At 37.2% G+C, this 15,479-nt stretch overlaps 2 long non-coding RNA genes across 2 annotated transcripts; one reads left to right on the top strand and one right to left on the bottom strand.

Annotated features, from left to right (window-relative positions):
- Positions 1 to 972: 972 nt before the first annotated feature.
- On the bottom strand, positions 973 to 1,801 carry LOC135801867 (uncharacterized). The gene is made up of 4 exons (XR_010550470.1): positions 1,733 to 1,801; positions 1,407 to 1,458; positions 1,244 to 1,295; positions 973 to 1,131 (listed from the first exon to the last, which is right to left on the bottom strand). It is a non-coding gene; the product is annotated as an uncharacterized lncRNA (long non-coding RNA).
- Positions 1,802 to 5,973: 4,172 nt separating this feature from the next.
- LOC135803268 (uncharacterized) lies at positions 5,974 to 13,889 on the top strand. The gene is made up of 2 exons (XR_010550779.1): positions 5,974 to 6,118; positions 13,299 to 13,889. It is a non-coding gene; the product is annotated as an uncharacterized lncRNA (long non-coding RNA).
- Positions 13,890 to 15,479: the final 1,590 nt, after the last annotated feature.

The following is a 15,479-nucleotide window of genomic DNA, read 5'->3' as shown; positions in this document are numbered from 1 at the left end:
GTGATCCTTGAAAAATTCTCAACAGGATGGCATCCTTATTGAAAAATGATAAAAGTGGCACAAAAAATTTTTAAAGAAAAGATTTTATTAAAAAAATGGCAAAAGATTTCTCTTTTTTATGTCGAAAATTAAAAGTTGGAATTTTTAAATTCTGTTTTCGGATTATGATTGATAATTTAATTCTACACCGATTATTTTAGTAACTTTTTTTGTTAGTACTAACCGTTTATGCCCTATTTGCAATTTTAATGAAAACAACATTTGACATAAAAAAGAAAAATGTTTTGCCTTTTTTATGACGAAATCTTTTTTCACCAAATTCAGCTTCTGTAATAATTGCAATTTTTAAATTCTGTTTTCAGATTCTGAAAGTAGATTAAATTCGGAATCGGAAACCAGTAACACATTAATAGATTAAGGCCCTATTGGCATGTAAAAAACAATTTTTTAATTAAACTAGCAAATAAGGCCTAAACGGTCAATGTTAAGAAAATAATTGCTTAAATAGTCGATGTAGAATTTTAGCTAACAGAATCCGAAAACAGAATTTAAAAATTCCAATTATACAGAAGCTGCAATTGCTGAAAAAAATATTTTTAAACATTAATTTTGCCCGCCATTACTAGTTACCGCCTCCTTTATTTGCCTCCTCATACTTTCTGCGATCCGAATACCAAAACCTGAGTTTCGACTGTTTCGAGTCCAAATTTTGTGTCATTTTGCCTCTCAGAGTCGACAAAATAAAGATTGAATATTAGGATCGCAGAAAGTTGAGGAGGCTGATAAAGTTTTCGCGGTAACTAGTAATGTGCTGCCTCTGGTGGCGACGGACTGAAGCTCAAAACTTTCGGTTGTTGTAGTTTCTAATTGATAGATGGCAGTAGCATGCACTTTTCAAAATAAATGGTTTAAGGAATCGTTAAATATGAATATGTGATCAGGTAGAAATAACAGAAATAATTACAATAAGAAAAACTTAAAAATACTCTTTATTAAAGAAAACACACAAGCATAATATTGGGAGTCAATTTGTGTAATAATCACAAAAGTTATTTAAGATAATGAAATTTATTAATAACAATCTGCTGCAAGAATGGTCCTTTTACGATGTCCGACTCAGGTGCAAAATACCTAAAACAAACAAAAATCAGTCTTTCGAACATAAAAATGCAATTTTAAGGGTTAATTTGTGAGATAATCACGAATGTTATTTAGGAAAATGATAAAGAAATTAATTACTTACAATCTGATACCATAATGGTCCTTCTACGATGTCAGACTCAGGTGCAAAATCCCTAAAACAAGCAAAAATTAGTCTTTCGAACTTAAAATGCAATTTTTGGACTTAATTTGTGAGTTAATTACAAAAGTTAAGGAAGAAAATGATAAAGAAAGTAAATACTTACAATCTGATGCAAGAATGGTCCTTTTATGATGTCAGACTCAGGTGCAAAATCCCTAAAACAAGCAAAATTAGTCTTTCAAACATTAAAATGCAATTTTAAGGGTTAATTTGTGAGATAATCACAAAAGTTATTAAGGAAAATGATAAAGAAATTAAATACTTACAATCTGATGCAAGAATGGTCATTCCACGATGTCCGACTCAGGTGCAAAATCCCTAAAACAAACAAAATGAGTCTTTCGAACATAAAAATGCAATTTTAAGGGTTAATTTGTGAGATAATCACAAACCTTATTAAGGAAAATGATAAAGAAATTAATTACTTACAATCTGATGCAAGAATGGTCCTTCTACGATGTCAGGCTCAGGTGCAAAATCCCTAAATCAAGCAAAAATTAGTCCTTCGAACAGGTCGAGTTCCTGCAACAAACAAATACAACCCGACGGAGAATTTAATTTTGCATCTATAAACGCCGCGCTGAAGTTAGTGAGCTGCCTAAATCACGCACAAACACGAAAAATACAAACATTTCACAAGAAACGGTGACAAAAATTACCATTTTCTGCAAATTTTCGCGAGTTGCAGATCGAATTTCGGCAACAAACAAATACCATCCGACGGAGGATTTAATTCTGCATCTATAGACGCCGCGCTGAAGTTAGTGCGCTGCCTAGATCGCGCGCAAACACGAAAAAATACAAACATTTCACGAGAAAGGGTGACAAAAATCACCATTTTTGCAAATTTTCACGGGTTGCACGTGGAATTCCTGCAACAAACAGATACAACACGACGGAGAATTTATTTCTACAACTCTAGATAGTCCGCTCGAGTTTGTGTGACGCCCAGCTCGCCTTCAATGATTAAAAGCCGTACATATTACCAGCACGTGGGGATAAGCACAAAACAAACACTTAGTTACACATACCACATACCAGTAATTCGCTCGTTGCAACAGTCAGGACTAATGTTGAAGATGATAAAATCTGTGAAATAAATGAAATTGTTAAGGGAAATGCGGGAAGGTGTCAATATTTATTTTATTTTAAATCGGGAGTCGACCGACGAGGCGAATCAAATTCGTATTCTAATTTAGCTCGTGACTCGGGCATCGGAACTCGAAGGCAATTGCTAAAAGAGAGAAGAGAACGATAGTTAGAACATTGCGTGCAAGTAATGATAAAATAAAGCAGAGACAAAACATGCAATAAAACATCTCTGCGAAGTGTAAAATATGATATAAATGCGACTCGAAAACTTGTTTATACACAAACAAGTACTGATAAGCAATAGTAGAATTCCGCCTAGGAATCGCATTAACAAATTTCAAAACAATCGGCGAAAATATGTATTGTCACATTGCATATTAAAACTCTAAGGCCGCTTGCGACGGTCCTTCACTACATAGTATAAAGTAAAGTCGCTTTTTTCCGGTCCCTTTGTTCGCTTAAATCATTGAAACTACGCAACGGATTTTGATGCGGTTTTACTTCCGTGCGAAGCCGGGGCAGGTCGCTAGTAATTAATAAGTTGCTGGATCATGGCCAAGAATAGGGCGCAGAATTCACCACACACTAAAGTTGAACTACATTTAAATACAGTAATACTAAATACGGTTATATAAACATGTTCACAACAATAACAAGGTATCGTTCCAACCCGGCCTAAGCAAAAACGTAACTGCACTCGTATGAATAAAACTTGTAGAATAATGCAAACACGAATGGGTGAATTAAAATTTAAAAAGTTTGCACTGTACCGTTTTTCTCGGCTTTCACAAAGAAGATTGTCATTGTTCACATCCATTGTCCAAATAATATCACAACAAACGTTGCAAGACGTTGCATGCTACATATATCTCGTGTACGTGCAGTGTAAACAAGTTGAGTGCACGCGGTCATCTTGCAATACGCACACCGAACGGCAACAAAATGAACGATTTTGTAATAAAACACTAAACGCCCGTATTAGGTAAATGCAGTCGATGGCCAATATACAAACGCGATGTACTAAATTACAAACTCTAAATAAAACGATAACAGCCGCGAGAAACACGTCTGGCCTAACCACCGACCGGCAGAAAACTACGCTGCCAACGTGAGACCACGGCGCAGAACAAGCAGCAACGGCACACAACAACGCGATAATCCTGCGCGCACGCCAGTTAAAACGGGCACTATATGCAACATATTATAATTAATTAATATAATTAATTAATATCTCTTAAACTAAGAGGATAGCTACCCACGAATTGCTGATTATGAAAGATTGGAAAATTGTCTATCAGATAAAAATATTAAATAATTATATTTCCTAGAGTAAAGGGTCGAAAATCGAGACTAAAAGTGCTAAAAAGTGACATTTCTCAATTTTTGCCCATTTCGTTCAAACGCGAATATCTCAGGTAAAAATCCTTTTCGCGCCGCCAAGTGACAATATGGGTTTGTCGTCAAAACGAAATCAATCAAGGTACTGATTTCGGATTACGCTTATCGGCGCTGCTGCGTGCTCGCTGGTTTTGGATGGGGGGGGAGGGGTGGAGGAAGCTGGATTGCGCATCGGATGGCAGCAGGCAAGCAGAGCCTTATGGATGCGATTGCGGTTGTCGGAAAGCGGAGAAGACGGATTTATAGGGATCGGAATACCGCGAGCCGCCCCCCAGATGCAAAGATATGGCAATGCACGCGTGCTTCGCGCGGGCGCGGAGTGGCATCCGAAGTGCGTTACAATACCACGGCAGTGGGGATGATTTTTCTCATGCATAACCCTTCGGAATGTGCACGGGTTATTCGATATCAATGTCACTCTGATTTTCATCGATATCGGCTGATATTCAAAAAATCACCGATTTTATTTCTTTTTAACTTCTTTTGAACTGGAGGTACATTACTTCCAACCTGAACTTGGAAAAGTTTTCCGACAACAAAATAAACTTTCGCTGATTTGTTCCAAAGCTTCTGGAATGTGAAAGATCTGGAAAAGGAATTTCCACTAACAATGCCAGTATGCGGGTTTGCGGGCCAAGCAGGAACTGCAGCGGTCCGGCGCGGGCTGACAAGTGATCTGTTTCGGTAAATTGAAATTTGCAACCTTGTGTAGCAACTTACGGCTCTTTGCCTTCGATGTAAACGCGAAAAATAGCGACTTCCGGCGTCTCTCGCTGCGCCTCGTTTTGCACCCCACTAACCACCTCCCACCCTCCTGTGGCCCTTCCAAGCAGCCCATGGACAAACAAGCAAATTCTAAACTTACCAAACCTACAACCTCACATCCACAGTCTTCAAGGTTGTTGTTTACCGACTTTCCAACCAATCTCTTTGTTTATTAATTAATCCAAACCAAAAAAATAACTTTTTTCCATTTTCGGGGATTTTTTTTTGTCTAAATGAGACAGTTAATCAAGGAAATTTAATATTCGCAGGCTGTGAACCTGTACGGGAGATATTATCTCGCGATCTCAAGGGGTTATCGCTGCCAGGATGCCGCCCCGTAACTATACACCTACGCGATTTATCCCTCCATCCGTTTGCGCTCATTTATTTTCCTGCATTACACAACGAGTGTTCACGCAGCGCGCTCTCGCTCACTTCATCCGTTTCATATATATTGTAACTTGACGCGCGCTGCCGCCAGCGCGTGCGCTGGAAAAGCGAAGCACGTCAGCGCGCAAGAAAAACTCTATTCCGGTTGCGCGCTACGCGCGAGTCTCAAGGCGTTTCCAACCTGGGATGTCTTGTTAATTTCATTCCATCCCGGGGGGTGGAAAGCGAAAGGTGAGGTGTGCGCGCACACAAAGGCACGAACGGCTAACTTCCTGTTTGCCAAGTATTTATTTATTAAAAAGTTTACCAACCTACCTACATTTCGGGGAAGTCTTGTTGAAGAAATGAATAACATTACAAATAAGAAAAAAACTTGCACTGAAGAAATGCCGGCTAATATTTGTAAAGTGACATTAATTACTATAAAGTATCTTTATAACGATCATTTTATCAATACGTTTGATTTATATGAGTTTAAAGTTAAAATTTATAGTAAGCGCATGAATTATTTCTGTACAAAACTTAGTTTTTCCTGTATTTCTGAATGCTATGCAACTTTTAATCACTTAAAAATGTAAAACTAATTTTATTACTAGTTAGGTTTCACCATGTCGCAAATATTGGAATTTTACATAGATTGGCAACTTGTTTAATCTTTTGTGTTGATATCAACTTCATTATTCTTTAAGTCTAGTCATGAATTTGCTGCCTAGTTGTATTAACTTGTGTTATGTTTTAAATGATTTCTAGTAACGGTAAATGTGCACCCTAAATATATTTTTGCTGAAAATGTGCTTGCTTATAGAAATTTGTACTGTACCGTGGGTGGGATGTTGGGATCATAATTACAACAATATTTCAAATGTTACCATCGATGTCATGTCTTTGAAAAAAATATTCTTGCTCATAATTGCGAGAAATGAAAATTATGTTTCCTAGTTACACAATTTTTATTGTGTTTTTAAAACAGGAGAAACAAATTAAATTCGTTTTTGAGGTGTTTTATAGCTTAACAATTTCTTTGACAGCAAATAGCGTAAATCCTTTCTATGCTTTCAGGAAGATTCGCAGGAATAAATAAAATCCTTAAAATAAACCTGCGTGCGGACAGCGCCGGAATACCGATCCTTGGGCTACCCACGAAGAGAGATAAATTCCGAAAAAGGGCCGGTAAGTAATTCCTCACGTGTCCCTCTAATTGTGTTACCCGCTTTCGGGGCGCCTTTATTTACTCGCTGCTGCTAGTGCTGGCGGTGGCATTGTCTTAAACTCGCCGGAAACCATCGAAGCATCGTTGCGCACGTATTGAAAGCAGGGCAACGCAGTCGTAAAACCAGCACCGGAATAAAACCAAAAAGACTTCCTTTCCATTCGCAAGTACTCATCAAACTTCTTATCGTCCCGCCTACGCCCGCTGGTCGACGCGCGACTATATATTCAAGTATTGATTGTATTTTAAATTAATTTATAGTTAATTACTCGATAGGTGTTGTGGAAGTTTAACAAGTCCGTGCCTGTGTGTTCGACTAGGCGCGTATTGAGGCACCGCCGGTTCAACGTACAATTTAAATCGTTGTCGAGCAAAACTGCAGGATGCGATGAGAGTCGTCGATGGTATGTGGGGCAAACAGTGCGTTCGGGCGTAATTAAATCGGCGGAGCTAACGAAGGAATTACCTATTTTCGAATCGAATTTTAATTAATTAACTTCTTAGACACCCGAGCTTAAATAAGAGATTGCAATGCGAGGCGAACGCAATTTAATTAAATCTTGTGTAAGAAAATACATTTTGAGTTTCGCACTTTTCAATACTCAAAACAACAAAAATCTTAGTTTATATTTTGAATGGAACCTTGTCTACGAGGAAGTAGTTGACCATTGTAAGGATGAGTTTGTTAACACAACAGCAGCACTCAAAAAATTGTTTTTTGACTGTAATTCCTAAAATAATGCAATTTTTTCGAAACAGTTATACGTATTCGATGAGGAATTAATTACTCTTTAGTATGATATATTTGTCAATGCTGTGGATTTAATATTTTCGGAGATATTCCAGTTTTATTAAAAACTATTTTTTGCATTTTAGCAAAAACTTTTCAATAAAATTGCACTAAAAATAGATACAGCTCTAACTCATGGATTGATACATCTTTTCATAAAAGGTTTAATTTTGTCTTGTTTCAAAGATTTTCTTGTTGAATACAGAAATTATCTTTCAATAATTCAGTATTTCATTGTATCAAAGTGCTGCTAAAATCCAACATGTAATTTCTCTGTATATTCTGTTTCCGACGTGTGACAGTCGACTGCTTAAAAATGTATTATTTAAATCCAATTTGTAGAATATGTTGATTTGTGTTCCCAGTGTTGACGACTGGGTCGATGGAATTTACTATATTTACACTTCACCACTGTCAATGCTACAATCAATCCGCTATCCGCGGCGCGCTGATTGAAACGCGCAGAAACGTGAAGTGCATCGAGCACAATCGGCACGTCCGCCGGCACGCTTCACATAATAAATGATTTATACTTCGATTTACAAGTAATCAATTTAATGCCAATCGAAAAACCAGTCGGAGCGTGAAACTATAAAATTAAAATGACGCAGGGACGCTGCTGACGATTTTCGGCGTGTTAGTTGTTCGGGCGCATTTTTAACGAAGCGGCTAACAATGCAGCAGCGCGAGCCCATAAATTGATCATAAACGCACTTGGCTCAGACAGAAGCGGCGCGCAATTCGTGCGATTCAGTTTCAGTTAACTGCGCGCCGCGCGTATGTACATCACAAATCACTGCGGCTCTCGTGGTGCGCGAGCGTGTGATGGTCGTTCTGTTTCCGATGGTGTATTGGAAAAGACCCGGCGAATTGTTTTATGACGGGCAAACGGTTTTCGCGTTATTATCGAGATTAAAGTGGAGTTTAATTTGTCATTTGCGGTGAGTGACGCGGCGTGAATCTCGGCATATCGCAATAATTCAACACAATGACGTTTACAACTGCAATTAAACATGATTTCGCATTTTGTTCGGGAATTTGAGACTTTATTGTTGTTATTGTTGGTGCGAGCAGGTGGCGTGTTGTGTATATTTTGGTGCGGTTTAATTTAGTTTGCAACTTTTTTCATCTAGTGCATTTGCCGCACGCGATACAAACTCTCCTAGGCGCAACAACTTCGCAAACTGTTTCCATTTGACAACGTACGCGTATATTTTCGACTTTGACTTCGTGTCAAGAGAGGTTGAGAGGATAGACGCAGACACGAGGCAACAGCTTCGACTACTTGGTGAGAAGTTCGTTTATTAGTTTCTTGTGTGCGTGTTTTTTTTTCCTGCGAAGGAATTTTGTTTTTCTTGCGGAGAGTCCACTTTCATTAGTTATCTCTTATCGTCAAACGATTGTTGTGCGATATTTTATAGGTGAAAGTTTTTAGAGTTCTAGATAAGATGTTCTGGATTTAATTTGATCATAATAGAAATTATAGTGTAGCAATTTAGGCATTTTATCATGTTATAGCGAGGTAGTGTTAAATAGAAGAACAAAACATAACAATTTTGTATTTATTTTAGTTTTAAGTTAAAATTCACGCGTTTTACGAATTATTTCATAAAAAAACTTCGTTTTTATGTATTTCTGAACAAGTTATGCAACTTTTTTAACACTAAAATTACAAATTACTTTATTGCTAGGTTATGTTTCATTGGAGAGCAAAAAATAACAAAATATAAGGATTTTACGTCGATAGGCAACTGTTTAAACTTTTCTAAGTTGGTTATAATCTCAATTACTCTAGTAAAAATGCCGGTAAATATTTCCTGAAGTCTAAATATGAATTCCGCGTCGCTCAGTTGTATTCACTTGTGTTATGTTTAAATGATTTTCTAGTAACGCAACGTGCACCCCAACAAATTAGCTGAAAAATCGTGCTTAAGTTATGGAAATTTGCTTTGCAATTTGTAGGGATGTTGGGATCATAATTACAACAAAATTTTAAATATTACCATCGATGTCATGTCTTTGAAAAAGTATTTTAGCTCATAATTACTAAAAATAAAAATATTTTTCGTCGTTACACATAGAAAATTAATATAAAACAGCCAAGTACAAATTTAGTCGTTATATGGAGTTTGTCGGTAAAACGAGGCAACATTTATTATGATAGTATTTAGAAACATTTTTATTATTATGCAAAACACTCGCTGCTAAAGATAATAAAACTGTTCATTAGCACCTTTTCGCATCCAATTAAAATAACCGTAAACTAGTTAATAAAACCCAGGTAGAAACTTAATTGCTTTGCAATTTTTCGCCTCCGAAGAAAGCCAATAAAAGGCCGGGGAATATTCGAAACGAAAATTATAATCAACCGTAAAAGCATTTGATAATCATGGTAATTAACCAGTTTATACGCGCGGGTTAAAAATTGGAATAAATTTAATTTAGAATTTTTATTAATATTCCCCGCGTGTGTTCTTATTGCGGCTGGCGCGTAAAGGTAATTGCAATAGCAGCGCGCAATGTCGGCTTTTATAGTTCGTTAACAATTTCATTTGCAGTTCGTTTCCACTCGTAATTTCATTTTCTATGCATACGATGACGAAATGAGAAGAAAACGCGCCGCCAATGCGAAAACAATTTATTAGCAACTATATGCGCGGTGGAAATTTCATAGTGTGAATTTTTCCTGCGGTTCTACAATTATAGCGACGTTATTCCAACGACTTTGTTGGAAAAATCGCGCGGCTTTGGCGCGCTGCGCGAACGCTTTGAAGACCCACGCGATGGCATTTTACATTTGCATAACACTATTAAGTTTTATAATTCCAGTTCAGGATGGAAGAAAAAATCCGGTTATCCGAACGCATACAGAGTGTAAAGAGTAGATAAGTGCTTAATTCAAAATCAAACGCTAATTTAAAATGTTTTGTTTAATTTTTCTACAAAAGCAATCACATTTTTTTGTTAATTTTCTTTGAAAATTTTTATTCATTTGCATATTTTTCGATGTGCACCTGCCATCGATTTTCGGTTGTTGCACCCCGTGTGTTTTTGTACCGGGCTCGTAATTAGCTAACCGAAGTAATTGGTCGTTTCCGTTTCCCATTTCTACTCAAATACAGTTCAATTCAATTACATTTACACTATTTCACGTTTAGCGCGCGCGTTTCTTTCACGGCAAAAGTCCGGAACCGGGCAAAGGAAGGCAAAAAGCGGGCGGCATTAAAACTGATCGCAAAACTGGAACCCCATTTTCCGCGCGCGAAGCTGATATAAAAAAGCGCATGGCGTAGTGAAAGAATTTTATTTCACCGCGCCGTTCGCTTTATAGGCAAGCGCGCGCTTGCGTCCTCTCGTCCTGTCGAGATCGGAAATGCAAATGGCGATATTGGTATTTTAATGCGATTTAGTTTAACCGACTCTGGTGGAAAATAGGAAAATAGACATTTCGATTTTAAGACTTGCCCTCCAAGTGGCTATAAACAAGCGGGACAAAGGAATATGCGCGCTGCTGACATTGATTTTTCTCTCGGGCGTCATTAACACTTGCAAACAAAAAAACAGAGATCTACATTACCGATCCGATTGCAGATGTTTTGAATAAAATGTAAAATGCTGCGTTTTTTACTTTGGATGATGAAATGTATGCCGGAATAGATCTAGATACATTGTATACATTACTTTTATGATATAAAAGCAGCGTGCAATAAAAATGGCGGCAGCGACACGATAGTAAAACGCCGTGCGGCGGCAAATCTGCGGGGGATGAACGTCGAAATTAAACTATTTTATGTCGTTTTATGAAAATCGAATTCGTCATAATATTTAAACACCCTGTGTGCGTGTGCGCGGATAAAATTTCGCAGCTTCCTTCACAACAAACTCGTAATAGTCGCTTAAAATTTTATTTTTACTGCATCAACACGCGCGTAAATTTTACTGCATGCATATATTGCGTTTCATATATAACGCGCTACATAAATTCTAATCGAAATGACGCAGCCTTTACTTAACTCACCGGTTCGCGTCCGATTCATTGCCATGCGCGCTGGAAATTGACCGAAAAGGTCGCGAAAAATTATATCGAAATTTTATAGCGCGTGGGGCTGTTAAACGCGCGCGCGTGTCGTGTGTCGCAGCCGGCCCCAAAAGCGCCCAAAAACGATGGGTTTATTACGGGCGTTTTGCATTACGCCGAAGCGTAAACTGCCACCGCAACAGCGCAAATTTGATTTTATTTATGAGCCGCACACTCGCTACCAGCGCCAGCAAATAACGCATTAATAGAGAGATAGCGAGCATTCGTCGCGTATATACACATTGTAAATGTAAAGCGTTAAGAAGCGATTATTCAATCAATCATCGTTTATCAAAAGTAAGTTCTTAAAAAAATCTTGGTGGGAAAAAGATCGTTTGGTGTCAATTTCGCCCGGATGGAGGAAAAAATGCTTTCCGTAAGAAATGATTATTAACGGCGTGGCGCGTTCATTCTTTAGAAACGCACCCAAAAAGTTAAATTTAAAATTTCAATATGAATACATTCAGGGTGTTTTTTTCGTACTTAGATAAGATTATACTTTACACTTGATTTCATAAGTTTCAAAATTTTATACAGGATAAAATCACATTTAAATATTTCCTAATATTATAAACGCGTGTTTTTATGTTTGTTTGTGTCGCTACTACGCAAAAACCACTCAATATATTTTGATAAATTTTGGTTTGGAGATAGTTTGGACCTTGGAGAATAACATAGACTACTGCATTTTGCAAAAATATAACTTACAGGGTGTGCAAAACAGTTTGTGCAATGAAAAATATAAATGACGCTGACATATTTTATTTTCTAATTGCGATATATTTGAATGTATCAATGTTTTTCAAATTCTCCACTAATTTGAACATTAAATTTTAAAATTCAGGTGATCCCAGTCGAGTGAATAATTTAAAAGTTTCGTTCCATTGTAAAGATTATTCACACTCGAAGGCTAATCGCACCCGCACACCCTAATCTCGTTATGATAAATAAACACTCGAAAGTGTACTTGAGACCGGTTTCTCCTCCACAATTCGTGCTTACACACAAATGTAAACGAACGCTTCGCACTCGATGCCAAAACACGCAAATGGCATAATCCATATTCGCACGCCCGCAGTAAACACGGTTTACTGTTAACTAACTGCGTGGTAGTTAAGAGGTACGATTCCGCAACACGATATTAATGATATTGCTATTACGAACTGGCTGAAACAATAGTTTATAAGTTAAACACAAACGATCGCGCAACGTCGAATTATTTGAGCAAATAAACCGACGGTAAACACACTTAACATTATTTGCATCGTGTATAGCGTAAAAGATAACAATTATTGCACTTTAACGTAGTGTTTTGATGAGTTTTCAACTACTTTTCCTCCTACAGGATGCTACACCCTCCGAATAAATGAATGCGTAATATTTTATTAAATAAATATTTATTTATTACTATCTAGTTATATATTTACAATATTTTCAAGAGTAAATTGTTTATTTTTAATGTTTTTCACTTGGCTTTAATGTGGCTTTAATTTTTGTTTGCATAATCTTGAAACACTTGGTATATTTGGAGAGAACAATGAAGAGCACGCGGTTATAAGTTAAATCGGTTTCAACTTTAACAATGTGGCAGTTTGGCCGCCGTCCGCCTTTTACGCCCTCGCCGCCTCGATGAAACGAAAGCCATCAAGGGACTTTCAGCGCACAGAGCTTTCCACCGAACTTCATTCTGCGATCATTAAACAGACGCTGCGGTCTAAGCTTTTAAAAATTGCAATAAGCGACTTTTAATTCCCCGAACACACGAATCATTAACTAATCAAATTTAACAAACCAAAAATACAAATCAATACCAATAGATTTGTTTTTGACGCAATTGTTTGACTGGTTGAAACAAAATTGATTTATTTAGATGCTTCAAACGTACAGGGTTCATGTGGGCGTGTGCTGGCTGGAAGCCAGGTGTTGCATGCTTACACAACCCACATTGCAACATAACGACCAGCTAACGTAAGGACCGGGGGTGGTGTCCTGGCCAGTCGCCGCAGTATTCTTCTGCACTGCACTTCGGCACGCTGCCAGACGACAAAAAATTTACATTATTAAAACAGTAATCCTGCTTTAATAATGCATCAGCGGAGCCAATAACAAGTGCCATAACCTTATTGAACCTAAACTGACGCCAAATTGTTCTCATGTTCGCTGGGTGTCTTCTGTTTTTGTATTTTATTCATTGTTGCGGATGTAGCTTATTTTCAAAGTGTCTAGTATCCATTTTTAGGTCTATTTTGATTCCGTGTTTCTTATGTTTCAGGGCAAGAGTTGTAACGAATTAAGAAGAGGAATCATATTTCAAGTAAAGTATTCAATGAAATGTTTTGTTATCTTATGTGATGCGACGAAACAGCAACCTCGGTGCGGAGCGATATGACGCGGTGGGTCAGAATGATTGTTGCTATTCTAGTTTTGCTTAGTTCACCTTGCGCTCTCGTGTTGAGTGTACGCGTTTTATTTTTATTGCTGTTAGATGTTTCTAGTCATTCCTCGTGTTTCTCTTGTGTGTTTAATTAATCGCGTAATTGTGTTGTATTTCTCCTGTCATCGACTGAATTTAATTGTCACTACTACGTGAGTGTACATTTGTTGATAATTTAAAGCACGTGGAAACGGGAATTATGTAATTGTTAACTTGTGCGTGCCCGATTGCCGACAGACGTCTTCCGATCGCTTAATATCCTTATTGGATGAATATGTATTGTTGAGTTTATGAAAGAACGAAGTAAGTGTTTTGTTTTGTTTGGTATTTTCATCTATGAACATTAGTAACTAATTAATGGGCTTTCCTATGTAATATTGTTTTTCAGGATTAATGATTCTATCAATAAAAACAATACTTTTAAAATAATTCTAGTTCATGTGTCATTTTTGTATCCTCTTTGTCGTTTGCAGATTAGGTTTAAAATCACATTTACTTTAACATATATATTGTGTATGATACAGGTGACACAGGTGTTGTTTTTAAAAAGTTGAATAAACAAATAACACATATACCAGAAACGAAGTCTATTTGTTATAAGCGCTCGGTGGCGCAGTGGTATGTCCATATGCTGGCATACTCGAGGTCCTCGGTTCGAATCCCGGATTGTATAGTGGGACATTTTCTTAAATATAAAAATAATTCAAGAAATTTGGGTTGCATATACAACACAGTTGAAAGAAATTCAAGAAATATTCAGAGTACAACAGAACACAGAACAAAACTGGAGACAAGAAATAATATAAGGATGAAAGAAATACAGAGCAGAAAGAGCAGAACAGGAGAAGAAAGAGAGCAGCAGGAAAGAGGAGCCACTCCGAAACGGGAGTGGCAGAAGTTTTAAATTTTTTGGCACGTGTCGTTATAAGACAGTCACAGGCCCACTGCTTCGATGCGTCCATTGCTCCCGGCCCATCCTACAGCTACGATGTCTCTGCGCTTCATCCCCGGAATCATCAGGCATATCAACAATTTATATGGTGGGGGATCATCCCCTGAGAGGGGGAACTCCTTATAAGGTCAATCCTTAGAAGGTCTTTTTCAAATATTTTAAAGTTTTAAGTCGTCTCAAGAGAGGTGACACTTAAAAATATTCTTACAAGTTCTGACCTGTACCTGAAATGAAGGAAGGAGTACACAAATCATACAGGTTACCTTAACAATTTTTATAGAGGGGATCATCCCCTGAGAGGGGGAACTCCTTTATAAGGACAATCCTTATAAGAACTTGTATGAATATTTCTAAGTGTCGACTATTGTCGCCTCTAAGAGTCGAGGCGGGAGAGAACCTAAAAATATTTTACAAGTTCTGACCTGCAGCTGAAATGATAGAAGGGGTACTCACACATAATATAAGTCACAATACCTTTAAACATTTCTTTATTAAAACATACATAGATACTAAAACACATAACAGTTACAATATATCGTCCGCCATGTTGAAACATGTTTTACTACCTGCATACACTTGGTACTTGTTTGCGTGTACCAACTACAATGTTACAAATTAGACAATACATAGCACCAACAAAATTTATCAAATTTTCGCGGATTATAATGGAAAACTAATATACAGGGTGTTACAAAAAGAAAATGATAATATTTTAAAACAAAACTACTTACATAAACAGTTTATGAAGATGCCCTCAAGCCGAAACATGTCAACTCAATATATAAAATGTAAATCCTGAAGAAATCACGTATAACTTTTCATAAATAAATATTTTTAAACTATACAATGGACTACGTATTCAACAATGAAAGTAATAGAACAATTAAGATGAAAGTATTTTCCTAATGAATAACAAGAAAAAGTGAATTCTTGAATGTTACAAAAATAAAACACAAATACGAATATTGTACGAATAAAACAATGAGCATCTTACACGCCATAGGCTGCAGCGAGGGCAAAGAAACGCATCCGACGGCACGCGACAAACTTTAACAATTATTGTGTCA

The sequence above is a fragment of the Atheta coriaria genome, unplaced genomic scaffold, assembly GCF_025399875.1.
Source record: "Atheta coriaria isolate IRGN ID8LTWV9N9 unplaced genomic scaffold, Caltech_Dcor_3.1 hic_scaffold_2_pilon, whole genome shotgun sequence".
NCBI classification, from domain to species: domain Eukaryota; kingdom Metazoa; phylum Arthropoda; class Insecta; order Coleoptera; family Staphylinidae; genus Dalotia; species Dalotia coriaria.
This window is presented reverse-complemented; position numbering and strand designations above follow the sequence as displayed.